The sequence below is a fragment of the Drosophila serrata genome, unplaced genomic scaffold (assembly GCF_035046125.1).
Source record: "Drosophila serrata isolate PLE 108 unplaced genomic scaffold, ASM3504612v1 contig_362, whole genome shotgun sequence".
Lineage (NCBI taxonomy): Eukaryota > Metazoa > Arthropoda > Insecta > Diptera > Drosophilidae > Drosophila > Drosophila serrata.
In genome coordinates this window covers 1,837,547-1,860,280 of record NW_028257260.1, presented here as the reverse complement: position 1 = coordinate 1,860,280, position 22,734 = coordinate 1,837,547, and the positions used below count along the sequence as shown (strand labels likewise).

Sequence of the window (22,734 nt, the reverse complement as noted above, 5' to 3'; positions counted from 1 at the left end):
ATTGGCATGGCCTCCATCATAAAATTTGATGTTAGTGCGTAGGCCATGCGGCAAATTCGGGAGAGGGAACAGGGTTGAACAAGGACACCCCTTCCAGTTGAATGCCACAGCAAAGCCATTAAACTGATGTCCTATTAAATTATTGAGAATAAATTCAAACAGCCACCAGTGAGAAATGTCACGACAGATCAACAAAAAAAAATATATATATATCTATATAAATAAAAGAGCAGCGAAAACGAGGCGGACAGGATAAAGCCATAAGGCGAATCAGCGGGTAAAAAATAGAGTTGAGCATATCAAATAAATAATAAATAAATGACAGTCGATAAAAAATCGCATTTGCTTCTAGTTGTTCCTCTTGCGTGTGTGTGTGGTGTTTGTGTGACATTCTGCGGGTGTGTGCGTAACATCACAGGACCCCACAGGACCACAGTGCTGTCAGTGCTGCTAACTTGACCTTTTTATGGCTAAAGATGTGTTCCTCTTTGGTCACACTATTTTTTGTGAGGCTCCCTCTTTGAAGTTCGGTGCCCAAGCATGTTTCATACTACTTTTTAAATATAAATATCCTTAAAATAGGAAAACTCAGTGCCTCTCAATTTTAAAATAAACAATTTCCCATTTTAATTTATTCCCTTCAGAATTTCTATCTTGTTTTTCAGTTTCTGTTCTGTCCTCTTTGATGATTTTTTGGTATAAGAAATATTTGATTGGTAAAACAAATAATAGATTTGTCCTGACATCACTGCTGGAAACCATAATAAAGCGATTCATTTGCAGATTTTCTGTTCAGCCAAAACATCTCTCACTTGTCATGCCTCACCATAGAATACCCTGTAAACCAGGCTTAAAAGAGCATAATCTTTTTCATGAGTTAAGACTTTAGTTATACGATATTTATAATTATATTTAATATATATTTAAATATTTCTTTATTTATTTATACCTATATCTATAATATATTTACAAGGTAACAAAAAAGTCGACTTGTTCTAGCATTCATCTTCTCGTTGCTTGTTGTATTTATTGTATATTAAAAAAAAATTGTGCAAAAAGAACGAAATACAAAGAATAATGAAACGAATCATTGAGGCAAATATTTGAATGGCAAATATTTCAAAAAAACACCATTTATGCCTTTTGGTGGCGGATATTATAAATGTTATTGCTTTTTATTACGCTGAATATGTCAAAAGTGTGTAAATTTTTTTTTTTTTTTTTTTGTTTTCGGTGACAAGTGTGGAGCATAAAAGGGAGTTTAACCAAGGCAGAGTTACTAGGAAGCAAAAAGGATGTGCCTTTACCTTGTGCATATCCCAGGTCTTCTGACAAATTGAGGCTAAATGCAGCAGGACTCTCAAGGCAAGGAAACCGAAGCAGATTCATTAATCACAAAACCGAAAAGGAAAAGAACTGGCATAAGCCGTGTCTAGTCCTGTGCAAAAAAGAAAAATAAATGTATATAATAATAATAAAGGAGAAGTCCTACTGTTAAGCTCCAGCGGAGTAATAAAAGTTGTGGGAAAACAGCTGCCCCAAAAAGGAAAAACCTAAAGAGTCTATTTTTCTCCTCCCCATTTTCATTTACCCAACTTAAAGGTTGGTTTAAAAACCTATTAGAGCTAATCCGTAGCCCATGTAATGCAAATATTTGCCCAGCAAATGTCATTCGTCACCAACAGACTCTCATTAGTCTGGCCAAAATGTAACCGAAAATATCCCCCTTTAGCAACTGTTGGCTAATAGAAAAATTTGTCGCAGGACAAAAGTTATTGACTAATACCCAGTAAAAGCCTTTACCCCGAAAGTGAAGGAGGCTTGGAAACTGTGAGCAACTTTGCATTGGGACTGGGACCAAGGACTTGGCTTGGCCTGGCCTGGCAGAAAACCCCTTAAAACCGAAACCTTTAAAACCATTTAACGTAACTTTCAGGACCAGGGCCAGGCTGGTCGACATACGACAGCGTGTGTGTGTGGGCAAAGTTTTTAAAGTGTCAAAAAGTTTGGGCAATGTCACCCATCAACAGCGCCACTTTCAGTGGCCATCGAGAGATATACCCGCAGTATTTTTGCACCGGGAACTGGCCCAATGTAGCACCTGCTCGGTCGCACCTTGCATTCTGCTCCTGATTCCTGGCCATATCCTGGCACCTTTGGGCACCTCCTATGCAGAGGCCGCAAATAGTTGCGGCCATAACTTTTAAATAGATTTGGAATCTGTTTCGAATTTTTAGCTTCATCCTGGTCCCCCTTTTGTTTAGAGCTTCATTTTTTCCCCCTGGTTTGGGTTTTTTGTTTTTGTTTAAAGGGACAGAGAAAAGTTTTAGTCTAGCTGCATTTATGCCGTGACAGGTGGCCCAGGAAAATGTAGGGGAAAGTGTTTGAGCGTTTTGGCAGCCCCCTGTCAGTGCAATTATTTTGAAATAAATTTGCATTGAGTGGAGGAGAGTGCTGGAAAAGTTCAACGAGAGGCTAATATCATGCACAACTCACAGTTTTGTTGATTTTCTGACAAGGATTTTTACTGAAAAGATTGATCGACAGAGAGGGAGTGACAAGAACTAGGACAAAACTTAATGCTAAATGGGAAATACAATTCAGCATTTATAAGATTCGCTTCCAGGCCTTTATTTACTTTGCTTTTGGTCCTGCAAAAGTTTAGTTACATCCCTAAAATCCCGGCTTTTCGGTTAGCCAAAGCTCCTTGGCACCGCGACTTCTTTTCCTCCTGGTCGCCGCCGTGTGGAAAAGTGCGTGAAAAGCGTCATGATTTATGCAACAACTACAGCAATAAATCCATTTTGGCATGGCCCAACAAATGGCATGTTAAATAAACTGGAAACAGCACTTGGACAGAGACAGAGAGAGAGATGGGGGATATAGGCAAGTTACAGGACCGGAAGTGGACGCAATGCAGCACTTCCGGCCTCCCCACTCTCTATGGACACGCTCTCGGATACGGGTTACTCCTGATCCTACAACTGGTAGCCTCGTCCTGGGAATGACAGGCTTAACAAAACAACAATAACAAAAGCAAGCCAACAACCGCAAAGCTTTTGGCAATCTTTTGGCCAAGACACAGTGCGGAAATTTGGCTACGAAATTTGTGTAGATCAAATTGAGTTTAAAAATATATATAAATACAAATTGAAAAATATATAAGTTAGGTACAGGAAATTCCCCATTAATAAATAGGAATAAATACAGGACAAGGATTAAATAACTTTTAAAAGTGATTTACTTTTATAAGACTTATTTACATATATTTAAAATTAAAATATATAATTTGGATATAATATTTTTACAGCTTGAAATATCATTATATATTTTGTTATAGAATTACCTATGATTTTCCCAATTTTTATCTTTGTTAGGTACACTGTGCATCCTCCCTTTTGACCGCAGAGTTGAGCTTGGGGCCCAAAAAGTTGCCCGTAAAAAATCCCCTGCACCCCGCCATGACTGTAACCAATCTTTAATGCCCAAAAAATACAAAAAAAAGAAACTCGAAACACTCAAAAACGAAACTGGAAAATGTTTACAGCCAGCCAAGAGCCACTAGCTTTTTGACCCAATCCAGATGATACAGGATTTTTGGAAGCTAAGAGCCCAAAAATCAGGCAACGACATGACTCAATCTGGTCAGGACTTTATAAGGCGAGAGTTCAGAGTATATGGAAGATATGGAATAAAAAAGTATGAGATCTGTTATGGGAAAATATAGAAAAAAAGGAAGAATAGGAAGGAAGTCTGATCTTTGGCCAGAAATTTATTGAAGAGCATTTAATAACTTTTAAGAGTGGTTTTAAAGGGACCTTAATAAAAGGATTAGTAGAAATCCTTATAGAAATCTTTGATACAAAACATAATTGAAAAAATATATATGATTATAATATATATTTCTTCAAAAATTACCATTAATTACTAATAGATTCTTGGGTTAAATAATGGCTAGGTAAATACTTAAACAAATTGATATATTATCAATTATTTTCAAAAGAAACAATATAACTAATTACTGATATATTGAACCTTAAGTACTTAACCCTAATTATTATATTATATAAGTTTATAAATTATCAATCATTTTCAACAACAAAACACTTATAACTCATTACCGATATATTGAAACACTTAACCTTGAATATTATGTATATTTACATAAAATTCACCATACAATTCTTGTAAATTCCTGTCTAATATAATGGTTTGTTAAATATTTATAAAAGTATATAAATGATCAACTATTTCCAATAATAAAACACTTATAACTCTTTGCCGATATATTGATCCCTAAAAACTTAACCCTATCCTCGGTGTCACCTCAACCGTTTGTAAGTCTTTTAATATTTAAAAAACTAACTTGACTGTTACGGTACTTTTTTGGCCAATACACCACACCTATTCCCCTTCCCCCCTCCTCTTTTTTTTTGACCTGAACCTCTGTTTTTGGCGGCACCGCCAATTAGCACACGTGGGGCCAAGAGGCTTTGGCTTTGGCTTTGGCTTCAGTTTCGGTTTCGGGTTTCCCTTGTTTTCCTCATGCGGCGTATTAAATTTGCATGACCACAGAAATATTTCAATATAAAGCGGGCCAGGTGGGTGAGGATTCGAGGGGGATTCGGGGGGGGGGGGAAAGGTGTGTATGTAGGTTCAGGTGAGTTGGCTCTGGCTTCTGGCCCGGCAATGGAAAGTTGTTTATATACACTTTTTATAATCTGGTGCCCTGCTCCACGGCTCCGCCGGCACTTCCCAACCCATTAGCTTTGCCCCTTTATTTATTATTATTATTTTTTTTTTTTTTTTGATTTTTTGGTTTTGTGCTCCGTCAGCGGACAAGGGAAAAACATTTCCGCTGGCACAGCACACACAGTGCATGCACTGGGAGAAAAAAATGTGAAAGCATTGGGATATTTGAAGAGGGAAAATATTGATATCATTTTGGGTAGAAGATAAGGGTGTTATTTAAATAAAAAACAATAATATTTTGTACTAAGAAAAAATAGAAAATTGTAAAATTAATATTATGTTTTATATAAATTAAAGAAATAAAAAAAAAAAATAAAAAATAATAATAATATTTTGTACTCATAAAAATAGCAAATTGTAAAATAAATATTAAGTTTTGTATAAATGAAAGAAATAAATACAAATTAAAAATGTTTAATATATATAGTTACTAAATAAAAATTAGTTATGTTATTGAAGATATCAAAATTTTAAGTATCTCAAAATATTGCATTTAATATTAAAATAACAATATTATTGATATTATTGTATCAGTATTCAAAAATGTTATTAAATTTATATGTATTTTTTAGATATTTATACATTCAAAAAGAAAAAATTAATATTTTAACTAAGCTTTGAATCTTTTTGGGCACAGTTTAAAATATTAAACAAAATAGCGCATATATTGCAAAGATAAAATATCAATTAATGATCTATCAATATAAACCGCAATGTTAATATATCAATTTATATATAAAGACTTTCTCATCAATTATTGTTAGAATTAAATTTGATTTTTTTTTAATATGTGTCGGTTATTTTGGATATTATCTGTTATAAACTATTAACTCCCTATTAGATTCTTTTTTAGTAAAAGTTAAGGAATTTCGGTATCAGATTTATTAATTTATAAATTCTATATGATATGTTATTTAAATATTTATCGAACAAGTCAGATTACACATTTCCCTTTTCCAATCAGCTTTCCTTAAACTATTTTCATAACGAATATAAACAAGCTTTAATCTTTAAAATAATAATGTACTAACTACAATAATTATCTTTAAAAAATGTATCTAAAATCAAATTTAAAATCACTTCCTGTTTCTCCAAGTGCATCCCCACATTTCCAGGCAATGGTGGGTTTTGGACACCGCTTAACCCTCATCAGGCTTTACACCTTTCGGCGCAGTAGGAAAATTCAAATTTACAACAAATTTTTTATTTTCATTTTCATATTCGTTGTTGTTGCTTTTCTATTTCCATTTGCAAAAAAGAGAAGGGAAAAGAGCGAGGGAAAACTCTATGCTGGTCCCAAAAATGTCCGAGAACCCTCCAAACACACACACGCTTCTATGCAGTTTAGGCCTGTTTGATTTTTTGGCAAGACGGCGAAGGGAGAGAGGGAAAGGGAAACGTTTGTACGAGAAGCTTATAATCAACATAACAGTCATAACAATGGCCATTAAAGAGCTGCGTGGCAGTAGAGGGGCAAAGAGAGTGGAACTGGAGCTGGAGGGGAAGGACTCTGGGGCAGGACGAGGACGAGGAGAACAGCTGACGACCAACGCCAACTCATTTTTCATGGAAAGCAGGCGGCATAAATCTGTGCACAATGCGTCTGGCATTTGCTTGATGTCCTTTGCCGCTGTTTTCAGTCACTCCCTGCACATATTCATTCGGCATTCCGAGTCTCTATCCGTGTCTGTATCTGTATCTACACAGTGAGAAAAAATTGTGGTGAAAAAGAAGATTTTCCAAGACTCTACAGGGATTGAGTTGAAACTCCAAAAGCCTGGCTATAAAGTAATATTCAAATGAATTCTCTAGACTTAATAATTCAAGAATATTTGTTTAAATTTCTCCTATCAAATATAATATAGATAATATCTAGAATTTTATAATTAAATTATATAGGAAAAATATAAATACATTTATATTCAAATTAATTTTATATACTTATTAAATCAAGAATATTTGTCTGAATTTCAGATATATAATATAATACAGAAAATATCCAGAATTTTGATATTAAATTATATTCAAATTAATTTTCTAGACTTAGTAATTTAAGAATATTTGTCTGAATTTCTCCTATATAATTTTATAACAAAATTTAAAATCTTTTATATATTATATTATAAAATTTTACCTAGACTTTTTCCGGTCTTTAATAAATTCTCTTCATTTACAAGTTTTTACTAAAATTTTCTATAACAATTTTCCCTCCAGCAAAAACCTTTCTTTCATTCATACTTTTAACCAATTCTTGGTCATAATAATTCTTTAAAAATATCCTTCAATTCTTTTACCCCTTTTTTATAACATTTTCTCTGAGTGTACCACTGTGAGTTACTGCTGCGCTGTGAGTGTGCGTGTATTACTTGACCACAATAAATTTTATTTGTATTATTTTGCCCGGCGTCGACATCGTTTGTTTTGTCGCTCAAGTGCGAAAGCAACAATACAAAATGAGAGAGCCGAAAATAAAAATAATAATAAAACAAAACACAGACGAAAAAAATAAAATAAAGAACAAAAATAAAATAAAAACAAAAGACAAGACAAAGGAGGGCCACGAACCATAGACACATGAAGATGGGGGATAAAGAAATCCGACTTCAGGTGCACTTCAAAGAACAAATTTCGAAAAAATCATTTAAAAAAAGAAAAGAAAACAAAAATTGCCATCAACTAATGAAAGGAAAACCAAGACAAAGTCAGAGGGTTCATTTTGTTAATTAAATTCCTTGACCAATTCTGGTTAAATAAATATAATGAAAGTGTGAGTGGGTTTTTGAAATAATTACCTTGCAATAGAAACCACTAAGGAATTAGGTGAAAACTAATTAATGTTTTGTCTTTGATAAAATTTTAATAAAACAAATCTCAAAGCATAGTTGAGATAATTTATATATATAAATTATGTTTATATATATAAATTATTATATGTATAAACAAAGATATCATTCTTATTTACTATAAATATATGTTTGGTTCTCTCTTTCTCTAGATTCTAATGTACTTTTTAGCCTTTGACAGGATTTAAGCTTCAATTCACCTGACTATAATTTGTACCTCATATATCATATCCCCTTGGCTTATTATCCTTATACGAGGAGCCAACAAACCGTAACTCAAACACTGCCATTTTTTTCTCTTTTATTTTAACTGCGTTTGCTTTGCACGCAACATTTTTCACAGCGCACTTAGTGTGTGTGTGTTATGTGTGTGAGTGTGTGTGTGTGTGTTGTGTGTGTGTGTTGTGTGTGTTATGTGTGTGTGTTATGTCTGTGTTCTTGTGCGTACGTGTGCGTGTGAGTGAGTAATGCCCTGTGCTGGCAGGACATGAGGAGTTGGTATTTGGTCAATGCTTCAGTTTTACGGTTCGTAATGCTTGTAATTGATTGTTAATGCCGCACTTAACCCAGACTCCAGCTGAGCTGGCCAAAAGGACAATCGTCCTGCGGCTGGCCAAAAGAAAAAAAAAAAAAGTAAGTATATATATTCTCCCGAATCCGGAATCCTGTTACTGTTACTGCTCCTGCTCCTGGTCCTGCTACTGTTGCCTTTGCTTTCCCCGCCCGACATGCGTGGCTTGGCTTATTTATTATTTAAGCGCCGCGTTGCGTGTGGAATTGGTGAAATTCCTTTTTAAAAATAACTCTCAGAAATCAGTTAAGAATATAACCAAATGAGGGGAAAACACAAAGTGAAGTAAGAAGAGTGAAGGCAAACAGCAGCAAACAAATAAGGCCAAGGATCGTAAGGGATTACAAAAAGGACTGGTTAGTCGGAAGGAAAAAAAGGGATCACAGGTAAATATAGTTAAAAAATTTAAGTAAATTTAATATTTTTGTTTAAACAGCATTATATTCAAATTATGAGTTTATCCTTAAGAGCTTCGTACTCCTGAAAAATCACTAAATAAATCTATAAATAAAACAGAAAGATTAATTGCTATTGCTACTCTCATCTAATTATAAATATATAGGCAAATTTACTAAAATTTAATATTATTTTAAACAGCTGAATAAAAATCTAATGTACAGATATTTCTTGGCTAATCCTTAATCCCTTTGTAGTCCTTAGAAAGCACTAGATAATTCTATAACTAAAATCGTTCAATTGCTAAATATGCTGCAAAGGACTGTTTTCCTAATTACCTAATTTAAGAAATATATAATTATAAATCTATATAATTATCAACCCAAAATGCTCAAAAATGCATATATAGTTAACCAAAGGAGAGACAAAAAAAAGAAGGAAACGTTAATGGCGGCAATATAATAAAGGATAATGCAGCAGGAATGGTACATCCTTTCCCCCTTCTTCGACATTCCTGGCCACACTAAACAGCCTGGCGCACAACTGAAATGACAATAAACAAAAATGCAGTGGCACAACTACAACAGCCAGGACGAAGGATAACAGAATGTTTCCCCCCTGCTCCAAGGATGTGAGAGAGAGAGATAGCAGAGCAATGGGCAGAGAGAGATGGAATAGCGCAGAAATAGCAGGGAATGACAATTTGGAATAGCTGAAATGCTGCTCTTGTTGTTTGGCCTTTTCATTTCTTCGCCTCCCCTTACGTTTCCGTTTCGCTTACGTTTTTTTACGTTTCTTCCCTTTTACGTTTTTTTTTTCGTTTATTGAATTCGCAGCATGCACCAACAATGGCAGCAACTTTTGTTGCATACTTCGAGGAGCCACCCACGGCTACAAGAAGGATATATGGTACTTTTGTTTTTAAATCCTTAAAAGGATGGCTACAAATCAAAGGCAAAAAAAAAACTTGAAGATGTTTGCAAAAGCCTGGCGTTGTGTTAGGGGTTTTAAATTTTTAAGGAAAGCTTCATTTAATGTGGGTTAAGTAGTGAATAAGTTAGAGGGTTGAGTTATATTGTGATATATTATTATTTATATAATGTATTATATTTTATTTTTATCCGCATGTACATATTTTGAAATGTTATTTCTTAAATAAATCATTTGCTTATATACCTTTTCAATAAATTCTTAATTAAGTACATTTTTAAAACTGAAATTAGCTAACTTATGAGCATTTTTTGCCTTTAGAATCTTTTACTAGAATAGTATCTTATCAAAACTAGGGACTTAGCTTAGAATTATTATAAATACCCTATCAAATATTAGTTTAAAAAATGTTATATTAAAATAATTAAAGCTTTTAAGGCAGGAATTTAGCTGAGAACTATTATAAAATACTTATTAATTTAGGTTTTTTAAATGTTTTATTACGATCCTAATTACTTTTTTGACAGGTAAAGGATCTGCTACCTAAAAATACATAGAATTTCTTTAATATATCACAAAAAGACTTTTATATATAATTTCTATATAGTATTTAATATTAACATCATATAATAAACAATACTTTAGCCATTTCTAATCAAAATGTAATAAAAACCGCAGTAAAAGGCCAAACAAACACAATGGAAAGTTGGGTGTGTGTTTGGAAAGTATATATATTTTTTGGGGGCATGTGTTTTGGGGCAGATCTGTGCCACCGCTACCAAAGTCGTTGAAATGAAAATGAAGATGAAATAAAATGGAAAGCACAAACAGAAGGCGAAAAAAAAACACAGAAAAGTGAAAAAATTTCTATGCTGTAAACGAAATTGAAAATGAACAAGCAGAGCGAACACGGACATGGACATGAAGAAGCGGACACGGATACGGACATGGACATGGACACGGACATGGACACGGACACGGACATGACCGGCACCCCAGACTAAAACTGAGACTGAGACCGAGACCCAGACCTGGGACCCAGACCCAGACCCTGGGCCCTGGACCCCGAACCTGGCCAAAACTCAATCCTGAATCGACACCTGCACTCAGACAAATAAATAAGCAAAGCTGTTGATTAATAAAGATGAAAGAGTGTTAGAAATCTGACCAAAAGAAATACATAGGATATATAAATAGTTGAATCATTAAGAGTTAGTTAAAGTAAAAATTAGTTAAGAAGAATTAAGAATCTTATACAGTTCTAATCAGACTAGTTACAGTATCTACTTTAATCCTTAAATATTCCAAATTATTATAAAACAATGCACTTGACTTGCAAATATTTTATAAAACCCCTAAAATCCTATCTGTTTCCTTGATTTTTGACTGCCTTCCCTTTCAATGTGAACCTCGTATGGCATTGTGTACACCACATCAAGCATTAGAGGTGTTGGTGAATATGGCTGAATGCCAGGATGTGAATGCCAGGATGTGCATGTCAGAGTGTGTGTGTGTTTTTCACATCCATTTTTAGTTGTGAGCTCTGCTCTCGTCTTGTAATGAGCCAGAGAATGGACAGTGGAGAGGAGCAAGGAAGACACTGATGAACTTCGTCTTAACTAACCGAAATGCAGGTGAGGGAGGGTTGGCACAGGTGAGAGACATACGGAGGAGTAGAAACTAGAAATCGCTTAAAAGCAAATTGCGCTGAAAAGCAATCAGCGCATAAGTGCAATACAAATACAAACAAGCTTATTGCTTTTCCCGTTGTCCTTTCGCGCTCTCCTTTCCGGTCAGGAATGGCAGCCATTCGTAATGGCTGCAAAAGGAGAGGAAGAGGAGGTTTTTTTTTGGATTCTGGAAAACGAATAACAGATTGCAAAATGAGATGAAGTGTCCAAGTACCACTCCTATTTACGGGCATGCTGATATATGGATGGATATATGTTATATCCATGCATAATGTTCAGGGACATTGCTGTGACTTTGTCATATTTTAAGTCTTTGAGAATTCATTGCTTCTGACTACCAATGAATCGTTTTTTCACATTTCCAATGAAACATCTATTTACTTTTCTGTAGAATTAATTCTATCTTCATCCCCAGAATACATTCATCTCTTTTCTTTAGAATTCTCTGTCGAAATCTTTTATATATTCTGCCACAGAATCCTTTCCTCAATATTCCAATGAATCCTTTTTTCTATCTTTCAAAGAATTATAAATGTATTTCCCCTTCTCAAGAGTCGCTTTTTTCCTCTTCTGTGGAATTTGATGTTCTCTTTTTCACAATATCTTTTGGTGGCTCAACCACAGAATCTTTTTATCCTTATTCCATAGAATCCTATCTTTCATCTTTTCAAGAATCCCTAAAAGAATAGTTTCCTTAAAATTGCAGAATTCAAACTGCACAAATTACCTGCTTACATTATCTCTCTTTTTCAGCTTTAAAATCCAAAAAATACAATAATATCTACACTTTAAGACAACTATATTCCTCAATGGATTTATTTATAAATTATAAGAATATACCTCCTACGCCAATCCTTATTACTATTTACGATGCCCATCTATAACATCCAATGCAATGCAAACACCCGGATTCTGTACAATCCGCTTCGTGAAAGCATTTCTAATGACCAATTACTCTGCGGCAGAATACCAAAGACCAGGTGAATCCCAAATCCACCTGCCAAAAGCCGTGAGCCGTGAGCCGTTAACCATGAACCGAGTATGGAGAACCGGAAACCGGAAACGGGGAACCAGGAACCAAGAACCGAGAACCGAGAACCGCCTAAACAGAAACCATAATCGCAGGCAATGAAATTCTGGATTGCAACACATAACATAACACATTACAGAGGGGGAGGCGTTAAGCTCTCTCGTCACTTGTTGTGCGCTGTCCAAAAACCAACTGTCGACACCTGCAATGAGTGATCACCGCTCGCGGCTCGCATTACAATGCAAATACACATTACACACATTACACACAAGTAGGAGGGAAAGGACGAAAAGGAGGTTATTGCCCATATGGCCATTGGAGTTGCCAACTTGTAGCCGAAATGTACAACGACAACGAATGGCAAACACATTTAGCCTCGTAATGGACGTTCTTTTTTTATGGCATTTATAAAAGCGCCAAAGAAGGTGTTTTTCGGAGGACAGACAGAAAGCAGACTGACAGATGGAGAGTCCGTGCTCAGGTAAAGCCAAGCTATACATACATATATATATATATATATCTATCGAAATAAATTAAACTAGCACCTGTATGAAATATTTAAACGCTATCAATTGAGAGTCATAGATGAAGAAGGCCGCTTTCGCTGTATAGGAGCAAATAATAATAGTTATAGTAGTTTTTTCCTATAGTTGCAAGTTGCATTATCCTCAACTCGGGTGCCAATTATCGAGCCACGGTCTCTGAGCTTCCTTTTTAATGTATATCATCTAATAACACAATTGCTTGCCTAATAGCTATTTCCATGGTTGCTGTCCTTCATTAAGTTGTTAGAAAGATAATTTGCATGCAATATTGAAAGGAAATTGGCATATAAACCAGGTGGTTTTAATGACTAACTTGGATTTGCTATAGTTCAAGGGTGAGGTAAATAATAAACCATATCTTAAGAAAAGTATCTTTAGGGGATGTATTATAAAGTCATTTTGAGGGGTAATTGCAGTGCAATAAATATCACAGGTGTACTTATCCTAATAGAAATTATGGATAATTTGAAAGGTTAGACATCAGGTAATTGCATTAAAAGATATAGCTTAAAGGAAATTGAGATTTTCATGGATTTTTCAATTAGAATCTGAGAAATATATTCACTTGCCAAGAACATAGTTTTTACATACAGGAATAAGCTGCTAAGCATAGAAGACTGGAGTTCTAGGTGGCACCTTTCCATCTATGTAACTATATATAATATTAATCGATCTATTTATCTATCTATCTTTATATATGTCTAGAAATCTATATATCTATCTTCCTATAAATTTTTTATCTATCTACCTATCTCTCTAGCTGTCTATATATCAGTCTATATATATATATATTTTTTTTTTATCTATCTATCAATCTATTTATCTATCTATTTATATATCTATCACTCTATCTATCTATCTTTCTATCTATCTCTCTATCACTCTATATATCTATGTATTTATCTTTCTATATATCTATCTATCTTTCTATCTATCTATTTATCTATCTATCTATCTATCTATCTATCTATCTATCTATCTATTTATCTATCTATCTATCTATCTATCTATCTATCTATCTATCTATCTATCTATCTATATATCTATCTATATATATATCTATATATCTATCTATATATCTGTATGTCTATCTATCAATATATATATCTGTCTACCTTTCTCTCTATCTGTCTATATATCTGTCTATATATACATCTATCTATCTATCTATATATCTATCTATTTATCTATCTATCTATCTATTTGTATATCTATCACTCTATCTATCTATCTTTCTATCTATCTTTCTCTCTATCTTTCTATCTATCTTTCTATCTATCTTTCTCTCTATCTTTCTATCTATCTATCTATCTATCTATCTATCTATCTATCTATCTATCTATCTATCTATCTATCTATCTATCTATCTATCTATCTATCTATCTATCTATCTATCTATCTATCTATCTATCTATCTATCTATCTATCTATTTATCTTTCTATCTATATATCTCTCTATCTATATATCTCTCTATCTATCTATCTCTCTATCTATCTGTCTATCTGTCTATCTATTTATTTATCTATCTCTCTATTTATCTTATATCGATATATTTGTGTTTTTATTTATGTATCTATCTATCCATTTGCCAATCTATCAATGTATTTTTCTATCTGTATGTTTATCAATCTGACTATCTTTTCATCAATCTATCTATCTTTCTACCAATCCTTCTACGAGTTATTTAAATACGAAAAGATGTCCCTGTGGCCTGGTCAACCTAATTGACATAACAAATTCTTAGCAAATTGGCTTAACTATACACAAAATATACTTCCTACGAACTTCCATAACTTATTCCAAAATAAACTTCAATTGCAACAATAAATCTCTTGCAATTTCAATGAAATTTGCTTTCTTTTTCATTAAATCAAATCCTAGATGTAAAGTAGAGTAAAAACCTTAACGAAATCTTTAATCAACATATTTGGCTTCCAAAACCACCTGGACCTCTGTCACCTCCCTAACTCAGCTCTATCTTATGAATGCCATTTCGACTATCCTCATTACTATTCTATTTCCAGGACTAGCCCTACGCACACCATTTGACAAGTCTCTATAGAGAGGTTTTCATTGAGCTTCAGTTTCATGTTCATGTTTATAACAACACTGAGAGAAAGGCAAAAGTTTTGTATTCGAATTTACTTAATACTTATAAGATCAAAGAAGGGATATTAGTTTTATAAGCAATGCAACAGGAAGTTGAACTTGTGGTTCGAAACATCCTTAGAGTTAAGCAGCTATTTCCTTGCTTATTGCTATTCTGAAATTGATATTATAAGAAATTCTCACTCATTGTATTTCATAGCTACCTAGTTTGTTTTATTCTTACCACAAAACTTGTCAGCGTATCTTGTTTGTGACTTATCCCCATCTTTTTGTCACGACTTCTTTAAAACTCCTTTGAATCCCCAACTATAATAGGCTTGTTTTTGTGTCTACCCCCCTACAAATTTTCTCTCACTGCATTTCCTTTTGTGGTAGATCCAATAAAATGTGCGAAAAAGTTGATGCGCGGCTCGCGATTGCCATTTATTTTTATTGCCGCACTTACCTGCTACTTAGCGCCACCCGCCTTCTTCGTCTTATTTAGCTGCTGCTGCTGCTTCTTCTTCTACTTTGGCGCAGGTGGGCGTGGCACCGTCACAGAAAGGACACCTCCTCACGCTCCTTAGAGTTTGAGTTTGAGTTTGAGTTTTGACTTTTGCACCGTGCGTTGCCTCCTGCTTTTTGGGGACAAGTGTGTGTGTGTACGGTTGAGTTTGAGTGTGAATGTAAATGTGAATGTGAATGTGACTGAGTGGTTGTTGTGGGTGGATCAAAACCCCCAACCCTCAACACCTCCCCTCTGAGAGGGGTGTGCATGTGCGTGTGCGACTGGCACTTTAATCAGCAATGCCATTTGCTGCTGCCTTGCCTTGCCTGGCTTGCTACTTCTGCACAAGGATAACCAAGGATCCAGCGAGAGGAGCAGGTGTCCCTCGTAGAGAAAGGGGAGCAAGTACCAAGTACAAGTAAAAAAAAAATAAAGGAAAAAAGGGGGAGCATTTCGCACATAACACTTCCCGGGGGCAATAAAGTCGCGCATATTTATAAGCCGGCGCGGCTGTCTCTTGATTTCCATCTAGGCGCTGCTTTATGCCAGCTTTTATGGCCAGTCGAATGTATCGAAGGCACTTGCCACTTGCCACTCTGCCATATTCCCCCACTTTGCACTCCATCCATCCAACATTCGACAATGACATCCTGCGAAACAGAAAAAAAACACAGCCACCTCCTGGCCAGATCTTCTTCGTCAGCTGCGCCGCATTTATTTCGCATTTGCCATTTTATTGCGCAAAATTGAAGGCGCACTTTATTGCCGACTGGATTTTTGGCATAAACAGAATTTATGCATATACAATATACTCACAAAAAAAATACAAGAAATACAAGAAACAACCAAAAAATTTGCCCCCGGACGTGACGAACTCTTCGTCCTGGATCCTGGACAGCAAAAAAAAAAAAAAAACACCCGGGTAGCAAAAGTTTTTAATTTGCTTAGACGCGACGGCAAGTCTGAGGCTCGGCTAGAGCGTCTAACTTGGAACTTGAAGAGGCTCGAGCCCTGGGTCCTCGGAGACTTTGGGACTAGGCTATATAGCCTTGCCAGCTTAAAGCAGATTAAATTATCGCATTTTTCTTGGGATCCAGCTCCTGGTCCTGCTCCTCCCGGCTGATTCGATTTTTTGTGCCAAGTCTCAAAATATAAAGAAAAGAGCAGCAGAAAAAGAAAAGAAAAGCAAGCAACAACCCGACGAAAAGCAAAATCGTTGGGCAAGGCGGCAAAAGTTCGAATAAATTGAGTGAAAGTTTGCATTTGCCTTAAACATTTTCGTTTCGTTTTGGGTTTTTCTTTTCTTTTCTCTTATTTTTGATTTTTTTTAGGCAGCACATGGAATCAACTTGAAAATTTATGTTCCCTATTGGCCCAGGTGTGGATGGCTTTCATCTTTTCACATTTTTCTCGTCGATTCTGGGGGCTATGAGCATTTTTGTTTAGCAAAAAAGTTTATTCACGAGGATCGAATTTAGGCTGCTTGTTTATTAATTATATTGATTTTTATGTATATATATAAATATCCTTTAAGATTGCTTAAAATCTTATTAGTTTTGCTTGACTTTGTTACAAGTTTTTGGGGTTTCAATTTACTTTAAGGGTAAAACTAAGGTTTTACTTTGAGAATTTTATTTAAAACTTGATAATATTCAATTTAAATTTATAGAAAAATGTGTGGAGTTAATTTTTCTTAAAATAAAAGTAGTTTTTCTTGGAAATTTGCACCACTTTCAGAAAAGATTTCCTTAAATTGTGACTTTACTTAGGAGGTTCCTTCACTTTCACCTGACATATACTTAATTTATTATGTATTTTATGTATAGGCCACAATTTTCTGGAATTTATATTTTTAGCTCTTTTGATTTCATAAAAATTCTTTCAAATATTTTTAAATAATATTCTTGTTTTGTATTTTTTTTATAATGTCATATTTTCTTGTTAGATTTATGTATAAATAAAGTACAAATTGAAACATGTTGCCCTATTTGATGACTCTTGTTACTTTAATTGTTTTATTCCTGGTGGCAGCAGCAACAGTCTCAAGGCACACACGCACACACACTCACACACTCACACACACACACACAGACACACACACACCCGCTGGAAACTTACTAATTGAATTATTGTGCCCCGAAAAATATGCTACGTTCTTGCAGTTGCAAACGAATCAATTCACTTTTCCAGTTGGCATCTCACTTTTCATTGTTTACATTTTCACCAGTTGTATTTTCTTCGTTTTCTAGTTGTTTTCTTTTATATTATTTTTTTTTTCGTCAATTGAGAATCGAAAAACCCAAAAAAAAATCCAAAACAGAGAGAACTCAGAGCGTTGCACTCAGACGTGTAACCGAAAAAAAACCAACAAGAAGAACAATAACAACACGGATGCAATTTCGCGGCGCGTTTTTGATTTCGCTTTCGCTACCGACACTCGTTGAGCGCGTGGAGGGGTGTAAGTGGAGGGTGTAGAGCGGAGGGGAAGACGAGAACGAAGGCGATCCAACTGATATATATATATATATATATATCACGTATCCGCCACGTATAACAAACGAAACGAACGCGCAAGCCGTTTAACTGACCAGTCTCAGTGGTTCGCTTAATGGCAATGTCAACTGCAATTTCGAATGCGATTCGAATCGAAGTGAAGCGTTGTGATGCGAAGCGAATCGAATCGAATCAAATTTTGAGTAATTTCGAGTCTCTGTCCGCGTGCACAAACCACAGCGACTGATATCCCAAATGAAACTGAACGGTGGCGAGCCGAACGCACTCGAAACTCGGCCAATGACTCGCTGTCTGCCGAACCGTTTGCCGAACCCTCAGCCTTTGGCTTCCACACACACAAACACACACAGACACACGCAACACAACACCCCCGCCGCCCAACGAGTTGCACCTTTCGCAGGTCGCACGAACGCCTCACCCGCTCGTCCTTTTTTGCCATTCGGCTCAGCCGCTTCCGTTTCCCGGCCGACGATGCCGCTTTTGAGTGCTTAACTTCGGCTTTTCACCCTGCGGACCTCGGACCAGGGGATGCGCAGGCGCAAAAGTGCTCGCTGTGGAACGCATTTGTGGATGGTGTTTGTATCGGAGATGAGAAGTTTTGATATATGTATATCTTTGGATAGTGAAAGTTATTAAGTATAAAAGTTGTTATTGATTAGGGAAAAGGATAAGAATAATAACGATTATTTCTATAAGCATCTGGCTCTCAGAAATTAATATTTTGTAAGTAAAATAATATTTAATTATACTCTTAAGTACATTAATTAATTATTAGAACTTATCAGTAAGTATTATTGATTAGGGAAAAGAATAATGCCAAGTCCATTCATAAATATATAACTAATTAATAATTATTATGATTTAGGGAAAATAATAATAACAAGTCAATTTACTTGACTATCTTTAAAAGCCTTTAGCTTTCAGAAATTAACATTCCTAAAGCGAAATAATATTTAATTATACTTTTAAGTACAATTAATTGAAAAATATGGGGTCTTGAAAGTACCTAAGTATATAAAAATTTAATTATGATTTTGGAAGAGGGAAATGGATAGTGACAAGACCGCTTTTCGCCTGTCTTTAAGGGTCTCCAGCTTTCACAAACTAATGTTTCATAAGCGAAATAATATTGAATTATACTTTTAAATACAAATATTTGATAAACATATTGGTTATTAAATAATAAACTTGAAATTTCAAAGATTCATATAAATATTTAACAATATACATTAAAAATTTACTTCTTGTAGTATAAAATTTCACTTACAATCCACTTTTTTCTTCAGGTTCTTGCCATCTCTGACGCTTCCCCTTGTTGACTCCATTTGTCGTAAAACCTGCGGCTCGTGCAATGCCTGCAAGCGACAGGACAATCGGTGGCCGAAAGGCTCACAAGCGCTGCAATTGCAAAATGCAGCCACGAACGATCCTTCGTCACGATATGATATTGACGAAGACAAAAGTCGCGACTGCCTGCTGTTGCTCCTGATGCTGCTGCTCCGTCTCCTCCTGCCTCCTGCCTCCTGTCTCCGGCTGCTCCTGCTCGTCCTCATCCTGCTCCTCCTGCTCCTGCTGCTGCTGCCGCCGGCCAAGTTCAAGGGAATTCCGCGCGACAAATACATTACACACGCACCGCCAGCGCGAGTGCAGGCAAATTAAGCTGACAGCCACAGAGACCAGTCGGGCATCCCACTGCCCATTCCTCCCTCCATCTCGAGTCCTGCCAATGCGACTGCATCTTGAACTCGGCCAGTGTGTCACCATGCTCTGGGTATTTTTCTTAACCGCTTAAGAATGCGGAGGGGAATAGGAATTTACAAGGCTTTAAGCGTATTAGCTAAGCAATAAGCTTAAAGAGGTTGCTCTAATTTTCAAGTTATTGAAGAAATACAGAGTGGAGATATCAGTGATTTCTAAATGAGTGAAGAAACCTCTCTTGAATAAGTATATATATATATGTATATTTCTTGTCAATCGATACTTTCAATAGATACATTTCCTTTACTATTCTTTTATTAATTTCTCTACCACTATTTTTCGACCCTTCTGCTCTTTCCAAAACACTTGATATCATAATATTATACTGACATAGTATATACGTTAGTCTATTGGTTAAATCAAGTATAACTCCTAATGTCTTTGTTTAAGTTATCACATCTGAATATATCTTTAAATATCTTATACTGTTCACAACTTTATCATCTTTTTCCATGTCTTTATTTGTATTTATATCTCCGATATTATGTGGATCTTTGTCTTTTGACTTTAAACCAAGTCCAGAAAGTGGCTTTAATTTATTTTGAGCCACTCTGAATATATTTTGTTGCATCACACCAATAACCACCGATTAACACAGATTCGTGCATTCGCTGCGCATTGCACTTTGCTGACTTTGCTTTACTTTTGGCCTGACTTTTCACAAGGACTCCAATTTGAATTTGGTGGGGAAATCTCTTATGGCTGCTCACTTCAACGGGTTTCCTTCAAGCCATGTTGCAGGTTGCTGTTGCTGCTGCTGCTGCTGCTGCTGCTGCTGCTGCTGCTGCTGCATGTTGCTCGATGTTGCTGCATGTTGCGGTTGGCTGTCCTAAGCCCTTTGCACTTACTTCGCTCGGTTCGCGCATCGTCAAGCAGCATCATCAAGTTGATTTTGCCACCACCCAGCCGCCCCTTGTGTTCCCTACCGGAAGTTGTCATTAAAATATTGCACTCAGCCACCCAAAACGACAGTGAGAGGGGGAGAGAGCAAGTGCAACTCTGTTGCATGCAGGTGGGGGAAAAGAGCGCCAAAAAAGGTAGGGTAACGTGGCATAAAAAGTGCAACAATATCGAGGCAAAGTTTCTGCATTTATGGGAGGCCGCACAGCAGCAGCTGCAATGAATTCAGTGACAGTGTCCTTCGGCATTCGCTTTGGGGGAACGTTGCTACATCTTGGACGTTGCCACTTGAAGCTGACAGCCAAATCGCAGCAGTATCCTCTATGAGCCATTAAAGTCTCATTTAAATCAAGGAGGGAGCAGCAGTCCGACAGGCGTCCGCCATTGCCATCGAAAGTTGCTACGTACTATATAATATGTACTATGTAAGTAGTTATGTCCTTTCTGTTAAGGATACACGAAATACACTAGACGAGGGACTTTTGTATTCCCTTTTAGACTAAAGAAAGATCATTGATTTAGATTAAGAAGCTTAATAAACTCGACCAAGTTCTTCCTTTGATTATAATATTAATTAATTAAAGACTTCTTAGTATTTAATGCTCATCTTTATGGTAATCAATGAAACTAAACCCGGGAGCAATTGATCCTGCCGGGCGTTAAGTGTATCCTTTGCTGCGGACGCCACTGCTGCCTCTAGCTGCCTTGTTCCTGTAAGGGCTTTTGTTCTCTCACTGGTTGCTACTGCTGCTGCTGCTGCTGTTGCTTATCCGCCGAGCACGGATCCAGGCAGCCATTGTCCTGGCCGCCTCCTTTGTCTTAGTGCAACAGCCACGAAATGCAACTGCGACGGGCAGGTGGACTTGGTTGTGGGGTTTAAGAAGATGGTTAGATAGGTACGCGCGGCATTGTCAGTGACGACGTTCACCTGAACGCCTACTATACAGCCAAGATTCCCCCCATTCCTGATCCAAGTCTTATAATAATGTCTTCGTCGAGTCTGGGGTTTCTACACACAGAGCCAGAACTTGTGGCAAATTGGTAAGGTATTGTCTCAAAATTCTTAAGCCTAACTTGGAGATATTTGCTGTGTGTATGAGTATATTAAAGCAAGATAAGTACCACCATAATTCATAGGTAATATAACTTAGTTGCTGGTACTTATTTTCTTACAGTGCCACTGCGAAAAGACTGAGCTACGTTTAGCTCCTTACGATGCTGGCTTTCAGCTCAAGTAAAATAAAATACAATTTATTTGTATATTGTTTTGCTGTTGACAATTGCGCGACTGCAGAGCGCAACTTTTTGGCTGGCTGCAAAAGCGGGGAAAAAGGAGTAAATGTGTGCACTATGGGGAGATATAACCGATTTTCTTCAATGATATTGATATGAAACATTATCAATTGTTGTTTTACTATTGATATAAATACAGGAGAATAAGAAAACAAAGACTTAGGAGAAAGAATAGAACCTTTAAAGCTCAGCAAGCGATTGCAGACTTTGTCATCTTTAATCTGTAGCAGCTGATGAAAACAAGTTAGTAAAGTTTTTGATAAATTATGATAGATTAAAGACAGGATGACGAGATATAGAAGAAGTTATAAGAAAGCCGCAGAAGTACATAAAAATATATTGAAATAAATCTGCAGCAGTTTCAGAGCAAAAGATCCTGAAAACAGAGAAAAAGATGCCTTCAAATACTTCTTCACTCTTATATATTTATAAATTGTCATAATATAAGGGAGTTTAAAGCCCTTAATAGCTTTTCTAAACCTAGTACCCTTACCACACACTAAACTCCCCTTAAAACTCCTTTTCTAGAACCTGAAGTCAAATCTGTTGTAATTTTCTGTTCCTACAGCATAAATTGTACAAGAATGTACTCCCATAAACTGATAAAAAAGACTTCACCAACAAAAGTGTTAAACCACCCCACAGTGTGTTGGGTCTTTTAGTAGGTGTTGCCTGGGCGGGGTGTGCGTGTGGCATGTGCCTCATTAGTGCTACATTTTCGGGCTGGCGTCCATTGTCTTGGATTGCCTCCCAAGTGGCAACTGGACGACATGGCGATGCGCACATTTAATTGCATTTCGGGTTTGATTAAACAGAAAGTAGCACCAGCAGCAGCAGCAGCAACGCCTAAAATAAGGCCAAGTTGCCAAGCATTGTCCAAGCCATCCATTCTGGCAAAAAATAGACACTATTCA

The 22,734-nt window shown here is 36.1% G+C and overlaps 1 protein-coding gene across 13 annotated transcripts in view; it reads right to left on the bottom strand.

The window, feature by feature from the left end:
• The window catches only part of dpr8 (defective proboscis extension response 8), a 195,872-nt gene extending 177,710 nt beyond the window's left edge, over positions 1–18,162 (bottom strand). For 3 of the 13 annotated variants that reach the window (XR_015273089.1, XM_086839139.1, XM_086839141.1), the window contains exons 1-2: positions 17,474–18,156; positions 15,314–15,485 (exon numbers count right to left, since the gene is read on the bottom strand). The gene's annotated coding sequence lies outside the window, so the exon portion shown is untranslated. Of the gene's footprint in view, positions 1–15,313; positions 15,486–17,473 lie in introns of all 13 variants that reach the window. The other 10 variants (XM_086839140.1, XM_086839130.1, XM_086839133.1 and 7 more) reach the window with 5 other exon arrangements.
• Positions 18,163–22,734: the final 4,572 nt, after the last annotated feature.